Genomic DNA, 14,655 nt, shown 5'->3' on the forward strand with positions numbered 1-14,655 from the left:
TTGGTCACATTTGTGAGTCCCCCAATAAACGTGAGACCCGAGACCACCTCCATGGCTCCTCCACTGTTAAAGACCTTAGAAATCCTTCACAGCCACTTGCATGGGCAGCAAGAGATGCAGAGTCGGTTTTTACCCTGGTGGCCGGAGTAGCCATATTCATGCTGACACCTGCAAAACTGTGCAATCATATCTGCCCTGCCTGGGCTTTTTGAGGGAATGTTGTATTAAATGTATGTCTTGGATTCGTCGTCTGCTTGTTTTACTGCGAGCCCGCTACAAAATCTAGGATTGAAGCAAGTGACAAGTTTCTATATCAAGCCATCTTGCCTGAAGAAGGGGCCTGAGTTGCCTCGAAAGCTTGCATATTGTAATCTTTTTAGTTAGCCAATAAAAGGCGTCATTTTGCTTGGCTTTTCTCTATATCAAGCCAAGAAATCTTGTTTTACTTATCGTGAGATTTATTGACTTGTCCAAAAATTTGCAGGTAAGACTATGTAGCATACGTTAACACATCTTGTCAGTTATATTTTGCTTACCTCATTGGTAGATTTTCTTTTCTTTTTTGTTCAATAAAAGGAAAACAACTCCCGTTGTTTAGTTTTAGTTTTTTTCACATGCATTTCTGCAGCGTGTCACTTGTCTCGGAAGACGGGCAAGTGCGAATGTCGTTGTGCTCTGCGCACCCTGAAGGGCTTCAAATCCGAGCGACAAAAGGACATCAGCTGGACGACGCGCAGTGCACAAGTACATAACTGGAGGAACTTTAGGTTTCTTAAAAGCAAGCCGTGACTGTCTAATCCCCCTCCGAGAAGGGCAGTAGGATGACAGGTTCAGCGGTTAATGGTACGCTTGCTTGTGCGGCACATGAAGCTGCGAGCCGACCGCTTGCCGGTTTCTACGGCACTTATTTGAACCTCAGCATACGGAGAAACGAAAAGTGCATCGGCAGCCGATCTGTTCTTGTAGAAACCCCAAATAATCTTTCTGTCGGCCCAATACTCGAAGCTAGAAAGACAGAGGCACTTCTTTGGTGGACTCCTTCGTAAAAACGAGATGTCTCGGACGGCCTTTAACTTTGCGTGCGGCTGGCTTTCATAGCGTTTTAACGCCTCTCTTCCTTTGCGTTTATTGTTTGCCCAGTTTCCTTCGTAATCGCATTCAGTACACAAACGTACAACAAATTTCACATTATCATATTAGCGACATATTCTCGTCATGAATTTTACATTTATAAACTTGGCTCACCTATAAGCACGCCGTTTTACACAGCGGCCTGCAAAAAGTGTGAATCCCCGGCCTCGCGTTGTCCTTCTCCGTCACTCCTTATTCTCATGGACGGATTCGTTCACAGCCCTCTGAATATGGAACTGCTGGAATAATCATGGCTTTTGGACAAAAATTAAAAACCAAATATCATTGGCAGTCTTATATTTGTGCCAGACGAAGAGGTCTCTTTGTTTTACTTGCTTAAAGTCTGAACAGAGTAGCTCCCAAACACAGAGGGTTCCTCACTTCAGTCGCCAGCAAATTGGGCTGGAGCGACATTCATTAGCAACGCGTTGCGAAGCCGCCTCTAGAGGGCGCCAGACAACACAGCCTGAGCTTGAATACCCGCCTCCCGCGAACAAATTCATCCGCCGCTCTTTAACTTCAAAAAGTAGTAGTATATGGAAGACCATACAGCACCGTGACACACCTCTCAAGCATCTTAGTGTGCTGTTTGCCACGGACGGGCGACATATAAAATCCGCGTATTCAGGTATATTAGAAAACGTTTGTCTCTTTCTTTCTGGTTATACAGTACCTTAAAAAGTATGCAACCCATGGAAGTTTTCAGTTTATTGTTATACAATATTGAATTGCAGTGATTTAATTTAGATTTTTTTGACACTGATCACTAGAAAAAAGATCTCTGCCAAGTGGCTTAAATTCGTTATGTAAATATAAACCACTAAATAATTGATCGCACAGGTATTCCGTCTCATGAACATGACGCACCTAAACCATCCCTGATATAACCAACTGGTTTTAGAAATCACATCATTAGGTCAAGGGAGATCAGCTGTCTGGGGTGTCAGATGGCATCGTAAGTGCACCTTATCAGGAAGGTCCGACTGGTGGTGAGCAGTAGCGTGAAATAATCTTAAGACAAAAAACACTCCACGCAGCTCAGGCAAAATGTGATTGAAAGGCATAAGGGATGGAGACAAGGACATTTCCAAGTTACAGACTGTCCCTTGGAAGCCTCATTTGAGTGGGCATAACAGAGTCTTGAAATGTGTATATGCAACTTCCCACGGAAACATCGGCATTTACAGTATATAAGAAAACTTGACAGGGTATCATGCGTATACTTATGTCAACTCTGACTGCTTATACAACATCTCGGAGAAACTTGGAAAGGCAGCCAACCGAGAAGGGTAAGGCTGCAGACCGGAGACATTATGGGCGGATCTGAAGGCGGGACAACTGTGAATCAAATTCGACTACAGCAAATCATATTGTGCTAATTCAGAACTTTGACGAATGAGATTATTGTTACTTTATGACAATCAAAAACTCACCTGTCCAATTATCAGCGTCTGAAGTTGTCTATCAAGTGTAACTTTATCCAAACTTTTCACAGTTCGTGATCCCTACCTCTTTGAGGTTCCGCCTTATAGAGTTCCATCTTAAATAACCTGCAGTTGTACCAAGCGAAGAAACTCAATTTAAACGAAAGGAGACAAAAAAAGAAGCTGCGGCGATGAAACGCCATTAGACAAAAGAAGAAGATGCGACGAAACTAATTGCTAGTATTTTTGACATTGGAAGTACAACCCCAAATCAGAAAAAGTTGGGACAGTGTGAAATATGTGAATAAAAAAAGAAAAAAGTAAGTTATAAATTCTCCTCAAATTTTATTTCATTGCAGACAGTATGAACACAAAATAATTCATGTTTTTTTTTTTGTCAACATCATTTGATTTGTAAATAAATATCCATTCTTGCCATTCAGGCTTGCAACACATTTCAAAAAAAGTTGAGACAGTACAGCATTTACCACTTTGTACAGTTCCCCTGTCTTTTAACAACACTTAAAAGACGTTTAGGCATTGAAGAAATCAAGTGACTAAGTGTTGCAGGTGTTAGTTTGTCCCATTCTTCCTGCAAACAACGTTTTAGGTGCGCAACAGTACGGGGTCTTCGTTGACGCATTTTTCGTTTCAAAATGCACCAAACATTCTCTATAGGAGACAAATCAGGGCGGCTGGCAGGCCAGTCAAGCATCCGCACCCTCTTCTTACGCAGCCATGCCTTTGTTATGCGCGCAGTATGTGGTTTGACATTGTCTTGCTGAAATAAGCATGGGCGTCCCTGGAAAAGACGTCATCTTGAAGGCAGCATTTGTTCCTCCAAAACTGAGATATACTTCTCAGCATTGATGGTGCCATCGCAAAAGTGCAAGTTACCTTTGCCGAAGGCACTGACACAACCCCATACCATGACAGACCCTGGCTTTTGGACTTGTATCTGGTAACAGTCTGGATGGACCTTTTCCTCTTTGGTCCACAGCACACGGTGTCCATTTCTTCCAAAAAAGATGTGAAAAACCGATTCGTCTGACCACAATACACGTTTCCACTGCACAATGGACCATCCCAGATGCCTCCGAGCCCAGAGAAGTCGACGGCGCTTCTGGACACTATTTATGTAGGGCTTCCTTTTGGCACAGTACAGTTTTAGCTGGCATTTCCTAATGTAACTACGTACTGTAGTGCTTTAGAGTGACTTCCTGAAGTAGTCCTGAGCCCACGCAGTTATATCATTTATTGATGAATGACGGTTTTTAATGCAGTGCCATCTGAGGGCTCGGAGATCACGGCCATTCAGTTTAGGCTTGCGCCCTTGGCCTTTGCACACAGTAATTTCTCCAGATTCCCTGATTCTTTTCACTATGTTATGCACTGTAGAGGGAGAAATGCCCAAATCTCTTCCTATCTGTCTTTGAGAAACGTTTTTCTTCATCATTTCAAAGATTTTTGCCCGCACTTGGTGGCAAACTGGTGATCCTCTGCCCATCTTTGCTCCTAAAGGAGTAGTCCTTTCCTCGATGCTGCTTTTGTACCGAATCATGATTGCAATCACCTGTTAACATCACCAGTTTCAAATCACATCATTATTTAGTTATTATACCTCATTACTACCCCTTAATTGCCCCCATCCCAACTTTTTTTGAAATGTGTTGCAAGCCTGAATGGCAAGAATGGATATTTATTTACAAATCAAATGATGTTGACCAAAAAAAACATGAATTATTTTGTGTTCATACTGTCTGCAATGAAATAAAATTAGAGGAGAATTTATAACTTGCTTTTTTCTTTTTTTATTCACATTTTCCATACTGTCCCAACTTTTTCTGATTTGAGGTTGTAAGTCTGCTTAGAAATGAAAACGTTTGAAATTTGCACAGTTTTTTCGTATTTTTAATAACTTTGTTTTGCATTGTTTTGTTTGTACCGTGAACCTTTACGTTTGTATTAATAATCATTTTCGCTGTAGTAATTGATTTATATTCAGTGCTTGAAGTGGACCGACACTCCGCAGTACGGGCAACGCTTCAAATTCCACAAGACAAGTTTCACGAGAACTCCTTGACTGTGCATGGAATACAAGCATCTAGGAAACGCTTGATCAGTTATTCTGTCGTGAAGTAGGCTTTTGACAAAGTTCAGATTGACTACACGATATTACCTTTTTTCTTTTCAGTTTAGTTCCTTATGTTGGAGTAATGTGTCTAAATTGTAATACCAAATAATCTGCAATGTTTTTGTACCGTCAATTTTAATAGAATTTCATGGTAGTTTTGTGCAGATGATGCCTGCCATTTCTAAACTGTTAAACAACAACAACAACATTTATTTATATAGCACATTTTCATACAAAAAGTAGCTCAAAGTGCTTTACATAATGAAGAAAAGAAAAATAAAAGACAAAATAAGAAATTAAAATAAGACAACATTAGTTAACATAGAAAAAGAGTAAGGTCCGATGGCCAGGGTGGACAGAAAAAACAAAAAAAAAACTCCAGAAGGCTGGAGAAAAAAATAAAATCTGTAGGGGTTCCAGGCCACGAGACCACCCAGTCCCCTCTGGGCATTCTACCTAACATAAATGAAATAGTCCTCTTTGTAGTTCGGGTTTTCACGGAGTCACTTGATGCTGATGGTCATACAGACTTCTGGCTTTTAATCCATCCATCATTGTTGGAACATCATGGTGCTTTGAGTAGATGGTGGTGGCGCAAGGAAACAGAAGAGAGAGTAGGGGTTAGTACAGATTTTAGAACCACCATGAATAGTTATTATAATGAATTGGATATACAGAGTATCAGGATTTAAATTACAGTGAAGTTATGAGAAGGCCATGTTAAAATAATGTGTTTTCAGCAGTTTTTTTAAAGTGCTCCACTGTATTAGCCTGGCGAATTCCTACTGGCAGGCTATTCCAGATTTTAGGTGCATAACAGCAGAAGGCCATCTCACCACTTCTTTTAAGTTTTGCTCTTGGAATTCTAAGGAGACACTCAGTTGAGGATCTGAGATTACGATTTGGAATATAAGGTGTCAGACATTCCGATATATAAAATAGGGCAAGACTATTTAAGGCTTTATAAACCATAAGCAGAATTTTAAAGTCAATCCTGAATGACACAGGTAACTAGTGTAGTGACATCAAAACTGGAGAGATGTGCTCGGATTTTCCTTTCCTAGTTAAGATTCTAGCAGCTGCATTCTGCACTAGTTGCAAATGATTTATGTCTTTTTTGGGTAGTCCTGAGATTAGTGCGTTACAGTAATCTAGTCGACTGAAAACAAACGCATGAACTAATTTCTCTGCATCTTTCAATGATATAAGAGGTCTAACTTTTGCTATGTTTCTTAAGTGAAAAAATGCTGTCCTAGTGATCTGATTAATATGCGATTTAAAATTTAGATTACAGTCAACAGTTACCCCTAAGCTTTTTACCTCCGTTTTGACTTTTAATCCTAATGCATCCAGTTTATTTCTAATAGCCTCATTGTATCCATTATTGCCAATCACTAAGATTTCAGCTTTCTCTTTATTTAACTTGAGAAAATTACTATTCATCCATTCTGAGATACAAGTAAGACATTGTGTTAGTGAGTCAAGAGATTTGGGGTCATCAGGCGCTATTGATAAATACAGCTGTGTGTCATCAGCATAGCTGTGGTAGCTCACGTTGTGCCCTGAGATAATCTGACCTAACGGAAGCATGTAGATTGAGAAGAGCAACGGACCCAGGATAGAGCCTTGTGGAACACCATATAGAATATCATGTGTCTTTGAGTTGTAATTACCACAACTAACAACAAATTTTCTCCCTGCCAGGTAGGATTCAAACCAATTTAAGATGCTGCCAGAGAGGCCCACCCATTGACTAAGGCGATTTCTAAGAATATTATGATCAATGGTGTCAAATGTGGCACTCAGATCTAAGAGGATGAGAACAGATAAATGGCCTCTGTCTGCATTTACCCGCAAGTCATTTACTACTTTAGTTTCTGTGCTGTGATTTGTTCTAAAACCTGACTGAAATTTATCAAGAATAGCATGTTTATTGAGGTGCTCATTTAACTGTATAATGACTGCCTTCTCTAGAATTTTACTTAAGAAAGGCAGGTTAGAGATGGGTCTAAAAATTTCAAGAGCAGAGGGGTCGAGATTATTTTTCTTAAGTAGGGGTTTAACTACAGCAGTCTTAAGACAGTCTGGGAAGACCCCCGTATCTAATGACGAATTTAATATGTCAAGAACATTTTCAATTAGCACGCTCGATACTTCTTTGAGATGACTTTAAAGACTTTCCTGCATTGGGCAGTGCGCCACTTCATTTTATGTCGCGATGTTCACAGAACCTTTTCAATTTAATTACAAGTGACATTTCTATTTTTTCCTTTCAGCCAACTTGCTACAAGAATATCTTCTGGAAATTGGATGTTAATGAAAAATCAGGTAAACTGCAAACAACCATTTCTTAAACTTGTCGTGTTTGACTTTCACGTGTGTCTTTTTTTTCTTTCCTTCTTTTCCTAGGACATCCCTGCTGGTTCAGTAGACTGTGGAATAGACATGTTGATGGTATTTGAATATTAACTGTGAGCTTTATGTAACTTTACATTTGCGTTTAGATTGTGTAGGATTTCAGTACTTTTTCTGTTATTCTCTCTCAGTCTGCTCTTTATCTGACCAGGAGGAACCCTTTGATTTTACTGTCAGTCTTTTAAAGATGCTGTATGTGTGTGTATGTGTGTATATATATGTATATGGAAGAGAAGGTCTGTGATACGGTTTGCATATTTGCAGTTGGAGATCCACAAAGGGAGAAAAAACGAATCACGTATCATAAAATAATTTTATTCCTGAGCTTTCAACCCCTGTCAGGGGTCTTCATCAGATGATAATGCTTAGACTTACAAGAATCAAAGGCAATATATAGCAACACATTCAGTGGGGGGTGGGTGGAGGTGACTAAGTCCGTATGATCAAAGGGGGGGGGGGGGTGTATCGTTAAATTAAAGTGCATATGTCCTTCTTAAGTTGGCATATGCTGGGTTTATGTCCAAGTGTCTGTTGATGGCGTTTTCATCTGATAGCCAAGACTCGGCCAACTCTCTGGCGCTTTTTGTACTGGCCTTAAATTTTACTTTCACGTTGTCCCAGTTGAATGTTAAACCCAGCATATGCCAACTTAAGAAGGACATATGCACTTTAATTTAACGATACACCCCCCCCCCCCCCCCCCCTTTGATCATACGGACTTAGTCACCTCCACCCACCCCCCACTGAATGTGTTGCTATATATTGCCTTTGATTCTTGTAAGTCTAAGCATTATCCTCTGATGAAGACCCCTCATAGGGGTTGAAAGCTCAGGAATAAAATTATTTTATGATACGTGATTCGTTTTTTCTCCCTTTGTGGATCTCCAACTGCAAATATATGTATATGTATGTATGTATGTATGTGTATAAATATATATATATATTTTTTTTTTTCTTCATATGTGACATACCTTTAATTGTGGCATTCATTTAACGTGCCCTCCACTATTGACACCCCTTATAAAAATGTTAATTTTAAAAAGTGAGCGCTTTGAGTAGTGAGAAAAGTGCTATATAAATGCAAGGAATTATTATTATTATTTATTAAAAATATTTAGTTCTTGATGAGGGCTTTGTTTTTCTTTGAATGAAATTGTATCAATTAAAATGTTAGATGTTTCTATTTTTTTCAGTGCAAGGTGACATTTCTTCAGCAAACAGATTTTTTTTTTCTAACCCTTCTTACTGATTTTAACAAGGGGTGCCATTAACAGTGGAGAGCCCGGTATTTATACTTTTTATCTTAGGATGACAGGCCTGCGACTTGCATATTACTTTAGGTAGTGTCCAGATTGGTATATTCATAATACTCTGAAATACTTGATGTACAGTATTCTAAAAAACTATTGAGATTCCAAAGTGTCCACTTTTATGAGAAAACAGGAGTGTTCAGACCAAAACCAGATAACTTGCACAAGACAAACACTACATGTGACAATTTGATGTATTTATTTGTGTGTCTCCGCAGTGGCTGTGTGGCTACAGAAGGGCAGCTGACTCGAGAACAAGGGGCTCGGGTTTTTGTGGCTCCAGAGATCAGCAGGGCCTCCAGGAGGACTCAACATGAAAAACTGTTGGACTTCATCATAAAGGGCCATGGAGCAGATGAGCACTTGCTGGTAACTTAGTTCAGATAACAAGTAAAACTTTGTTATTGTAATCTATCTAGTAGCAAAGAGCTATGATGACTTTATAGCACCAAACTCTTGTATTTGCTTGTCCAACAGGCTGTTGTATCTGAAAAGGTGTCATCCAAATGGTTTAAAAATGAAGATCCTAAAGGTCACCGGGTAATGACCTCTATACAGTAGAAGATGAGGAGCTGACAGATGGCCTCTACAACTACCTGAAGAAGTGCTGACAAGAGCTGTAGGCACTTTTGAAAAGATCGATGGAGTTCACGTCATTCTGGATGTGCTGATGCCAGAGGCTCATTTGGCTTTAGTGAATCTCTAATGAGTACAGAAAGTGTCTGTGAGTAAGAAGCAGAAGGTCTGATCATTGATGGACCAGCAGACGGTGAGTGGGACGTCATGTGGTGCTGGGAGCAGACGGTCCTTTCTTTTTATTTTCAGCACCATTCTTCTGTTAATCAGAATACCATCTTACTTGTAGTGAATTTAGACAAGAATATAAACTAAATACCTATTAATGTAAATATATGTTTAAAGTGAAATTTAAAATACGCATTAATACACTTTTAGTATTGGTAAAAGTACATTTTTTTTTTAAGGTGAGTGAAGAGTTTGACACACTTGAGCTTCAACTGTTGGAGTACGAGGACAGACAGCATCACTGAGGCTTTTCAACTTGGGATTCCATCTCAGCGCCTCCTCTGATAAACGTGTCACTTGCTTTATTTGTCTTTGACCTTTTTTTATTTCTGAGTGTTAAACTGATTGTGCATAATAGATTTTTGTATAGTTGATTTAACTATTGATGTCAATAATAAAGGACACTTTGTTGATTAAGTTCTGTATACTTGAAATTGTCTGTCTGTGTATCTGTTTTAGCCAATTCATGCCATCTGCATTTTTTTCTTTAATTTTTATAACTGCATTGTACAGTTTTATTACTTTTTTGAACATTACAACATGTCTATCCCCATTACATGTTATTACTACTGTATATAATTATATAGAAGTGGACGTGCTTCAGTATATTCCCCAATCAGTCTGCTTGTTAGAATGCATGAAGAAGTTTAATTTTTCTTTCAGTTCAACTGACCCATCATTATTGTTAATTGTAAATATTTCTTGAAATGGTTTTACAATTTATACTGGATAATTATTAATAAAATTTTGTTTTTGGTAGTGACAGTACTGGGTGTTTTAATTTGTGCTGGCCAATCAACTCGTGTATTAACACAACTAGAAGTGACAGATTTGAGCAGAGCCTCCACTCGTATCAACACCGTCTACAAATGGCACTCTGCTGGACTCGCCGGTAATCCTTGGAAACTGAGCATCCTGATCAAGACTTTGCTGTTCACTTACAAACATAGTCTACAACAATAAGGGTCTTACTTATCTTTATTTAGGAGTCACATTTTTAAGAAAACTTGCATTGTCTTTAACTGAAAATGCAGCTTGTATATTTAGGAACATAAAGGAAAGGGATTGTATACCCCTGATAAACGGAGAATCAAAACTTTTGAAGCTCAGTATTCTAAAACCATAACTGACAGCTAGAACCTCGTTATTCTAAGGTCTTGACATTAAGTGTGTGTCAGTGTTTATATATATATATATATAATATAAACTCCTCAATAAAAATTAAAGGAACACTTTGAAAACACATGAGATCTCAATGGGAAAAAAATCCTGCTGGCTATCTCTGCTGCTATGAACTGATATGGTGATGTGTTAGGAACGAAAGGATGGAAATGAGATGATCAACCTACCGAGAGGGAGGGCTGAATTCAAAGACACCCTGAAAATCAAAAGGAAAAAATGATGCGGCAGGCAGGCGAGTCCATTTTGCAAAATTTCATTGCAGCAACTCCAATTTGTACTCAGTAGTTTGTATGGCCGCCGATCCCCCCCACCCCCCCTCCCCACCCCTATGCTTGTATGCTATGTATGGGTTCGGGGCATGCTCCTAATGAGACGACGGATAGTGTCCAGGGGGATCTCCTCCCAGATCTGGACCGTGGCATCACTGAGCTCCTAGACAGTCTGAGGTGCAACCTGGTGGTGTCGGATGGACTGAAACATAATGTCCCACCCAGAGGTGTTCTATGGGATTGAATTCAGGCGAGTGAGTATGGGGGCCAGTCAATGGTATCAATTCCTTCATCCTCTCACCACATTGTCATGCACCAGGAGGAACCAGCATAGGGTCTGACAATGGGTCCAAGGATTTCATCCCAATATCTAACGGCAGTCAAGATGCCGTTGTCTAGCCTGTGGAGGTCTGTGCGTCCCTCTATGGATATGCCTCCCCAGACTATCACTGACCTACCACCAAACCAGTCATGCTGAATGATGTTACAGGCAGCATAACGTTCTCTGGACCCTTTCACATCTGTCATATGTGCTCAGGGTGAACCTGCTCTCATCTGTGAAAAGCTCAGGGCACCAGTGGTGGACCTGCCAATTCTGATATTCTGTGGCAAATGCCAATTGAGCTCCACGGTGCCCACTAGAGGACATTGGGCCCTCAGGCTACCTTCATGAAGTCTTGTTTCTGATTGTTTGGTCAGAGACATTCACACCAGTGGCCTGCCTGTTGGAGGTCATTTTGTAGGCTCTGGCAATGCCCATCCTGTTCCTCCTTGCCCAAAGGAGCAGATACTGCTGGGTCCTGCTGATGGGTAAAGGACCTTCTACGAGGGGCCCTGTCCCGCTCTCCTAGAGTAACTGCCTGTCTCCTGGAATCTCCTCCATGCCCTTGAGGCTGTGCTGGGAGACACAGCAAACCTTCTGGCAATGGCACGTATTGATGTGCCATCCTGGAGGAGTTGGATTACCTGTGCAATCTCTGTAGGGTCCAGGTATCGCCTCATGCTACCAGTAGTGACATGGAGTGTAGCCAAATGCAAAACTAGTGAAAAAACAGATGAGGAGGGAAAAATGTCAGTGGCCTCCACCTATTAAATCATTCCTGTTTTGGGGGTCGTCTCATTGTTGCCCCTCTAGTGCACCAAAGCAGCTGAAACTGATGAACAACCCCCTCTGCTACTTAACTGACCAGATCAATAGCCTAGAAGTTTAATTGACTTGATGCTATACTCTCATTCAAAAGGGTTCCTTTAATTTTTTTGAGCAGTATATATTATATATATATATATATATATATATATATATATATATATAGTCTTTAAGGTGACCTGTTAAATGTAGGCGACTATTTCATTTGGACATTCGAGTAAACAACAACAGTCAAACATTTGTTTTAATCTGACTGACTCAATCACGTAGAGCCCACACTTAAGTCTACGTCAATCCATTAAAGTTAGGCGGGCACAAATTTGTATTGTTATGTTCATTTAAATTTTCTTCAGATGTTGTTTAGTAACGATAAATATCTCATATCCAAACTTTTATTATCATTATTTTTTCAGAACCGCTAATCATAAATGACAGTGGTAAAAATACACTGCAGTCTTAATAATGGACTCGACAGAGTGCTATAGTGTAAGACAGTGGCACTAGTAGACTATCGTCGCAGATGTATTTTACAATTATACACTCCGTCTCTTATAGTCACGTCATCTTGACTGCCCACCTTTAGAAATTACTCCCACCTTTATTTCTACGTATCCATAAGGCAATTGGCTAAAGTGGAACATGAATGACAAATAACACCGATTGGCGATTTGTTAAATAAAAAGGTGATTGACCGTGACGTTTTAATTTTTGATTGGCTGATCAGTGCCTGACGTATGCAAACTTAATATATGATTGGCTGAAGTCGAAAATGATATTCACACCCATTTTACTCCGGTCTGCAGCAATATCTACTTGAGCCAACCAGGTAAATGACCATTCATGTGGATAATAAATCAGATCACCGTGTCATTATTAGAATGCGAACTGACGTGACAAACATCACATTGCAAAAGTGACATATATGATGCACAGTAGTTCTCTTTTATGAGGGCCAATGTTATATATTTGCAGTGAAGAACGTTTTTGGTTATTCATCAGTCAGTTCTTCCTCTGGGAGTGAGCAGACCGGTCAGGAATATCTCATCTAACTGACAAAGCAACTCATTCAGTTTTCATATGGTGTGGGCGTACATACTGTACATAAAATATATGTTTTAGCCAACATAAGTCAATCTGCAAAAATTGGCAGCTCTTTACTACACTCATATTGCAATAAGGGTACCTAGTGAGAGTGAAGCTGCTTTTGTTAACTGTAAGCCGTGACATTAAGTCATCCATGATGCCAAGATGAGGTTTGATAAATGTTGTGGTTCAGTGGTCTGGGTCAACCCATGATTTCTTTTTTGAGGCAAAGCAGCTTTGCCTACTTTGAGACTGTACTGAACGAGGCGGTAAGGTAAGCGGTGGAATCCTCAGTGTTTCATACGGCCTGTGCTATTGTAACAAGAATCATGTCATTACATGTGCCAGACGACAGTGGTTACCTGCTCAGATGCTGGCACCTTATGCCTTTGCTGGAGCAGAGTGCACGTGATCTTGCACTCTCAGTTGTGGAGAATAGCCAGATGCCCTTGAATATCGGTAGTGGGGTCTCAATGCATCAATAGGGAGCTGCACTACCAGCCAAAGCACCATCATGACTGCATATGTATGTGGTTGATTAGCATGCTCCATAGGACTGTTTCAGGGCGGTGTTGAAGGTGAGCTCACATACACACATTTACAAGATGATTATTGATTTATAAATGGTAAATTGTGTAGAAATGTGCATATATCATGTTTTATCAATTTTTTAAATAAATGAGACACCTGAAATAGCCATTTCAGAGTCTAGATCTCAATCCAACTGAGAACTAATGGCTTGAGGCAGTTCCCTCACGATGTCCATATAAACCAAGAGAGCTTGAGCAGTTTTGTAAAGAAAAAAATGACAATGTCTTGACATGCAAAGCTGACAGGGACCTGTGCACACAGACCTGAAGACTGTCATGGTTTTCAAAGGTGCATCTACATAACACGGACTTAAAGGGGGGGTGAATATTTAGGAGATCAATTTGAGATGTTTCCACTTTAACATCACAGCATCTTTTTCTGTTTACCATCAATCTACTGTGATATAAATAGGCAGCACTGGATGCAAGACAGGAAAACAGACCCCACCCCGGCACATTTGGAATCGACAATCAAAAGTTCACATGAAATGCATGTAGTTGCTCCTAAAAATGGTTCCTAACATTCCTTTTTTTAATATGCGCCTCTAACGCTCATCTTCCAAATTATGAGCCAGAACTTGCTATATTGTTTGAAGGGTTACACCATAATTGTGTAAACTGATTGTAAGGCCTAAACAGTCAGTACAAACTCATCAGCCACAACATCAAAACCACTGACAAGGGCACCGATGGTGTCTGTCAACAAGGAGTGGGGTATATTAGTCAGCAAGTGAGCAGGTGATGTGTTGGAAGCAGGAACATCTTGTAATGGCTAGACAACTGGGTCAGAACTTCACCAAAATGTCAGGCCTTGAGGGGTGTTCCTGGTATGCTGTAGTTAGTACCTACCAAAAGTGGTCCACAGAAGGACAACCCGTGAACTGGTGACAGGGCTATGGGCACTCAAAGTTTATTAATGCAAGTAAGGAATGAAGGCTAGCCTGTCTGGTCTAATCCCACAGAAAACCTAATTCAGCACAAATTGCTGAAAAACTTCACGCTGGCAATGAGAGAAAGGTGTCAGAACACATAGTGCATTGCAACGTGCTGTGTATGGGACCATGTAGCTACAGACCAGTTGAGAGTGCCATGCTGACCCCCAGTGGGCATGCTAGCATCTGAAATGGACTATGGAGTAATAGAAGAAGGTGGCCTGGTCTGATGTA

The 14,655-nt window shown here is 40.2% G+C and overlaps 1 protein-coding gene and 1 long non-coding RNA gene across 2 annotated transcripts in view; one reads left to right on the forward strand and one right to left on the reverse strand.

The window, feature by feature from the left end:
• ints2 (integrator complex subunit 2) overlaps positions 1–1,561 on the reverse strand; it is a 40,324-nt gene extending 38,763 nt beyond the window's left edge. The window contains exon 1 of the mRNA XM_028806784.2: positions 1,246–1,561. The gene's annotated coding sequence lies outside the window, so the exon portion shown is untranslated. The remainder of the gene's footprint in view (positions 1–1,245) is intronic.
• Positions 1,562–2,671: 1,110 nt separating this feature from the next.
• On the forward strand, positions 2,672–9,557 carry LOC114656688 (uncharacterized). Its single transcript, XR_003717055.2, has 5 exons — positions 2,672–2,813; positions 6,966–7,017; positions 7,099–7,160; positions 8,892–9,183; positions 9,398–9,557. It is a non-coding gene; the product is annotated as an uncharacterized LOC114656688 (long non-coding RNA).
• Positions 9,558–14,655: the final 5,098 nt, after the last annotated feature.

This window comes from Erpetoichthys calabaricus, chromosome 8, assembly GCF_900747795.2.
Source record: "Erpetoichthys calabaricus chromosome 8, fErpCal1.3, whole genome shotgun sequence".
Classification (NCBI taxonomy): Eukaryota; Metazoa; Chordata; class Cladistia; order Polypteriformes; family Polypteridae; genus Erpetoichthys; species Erpetoichthys calabaricus.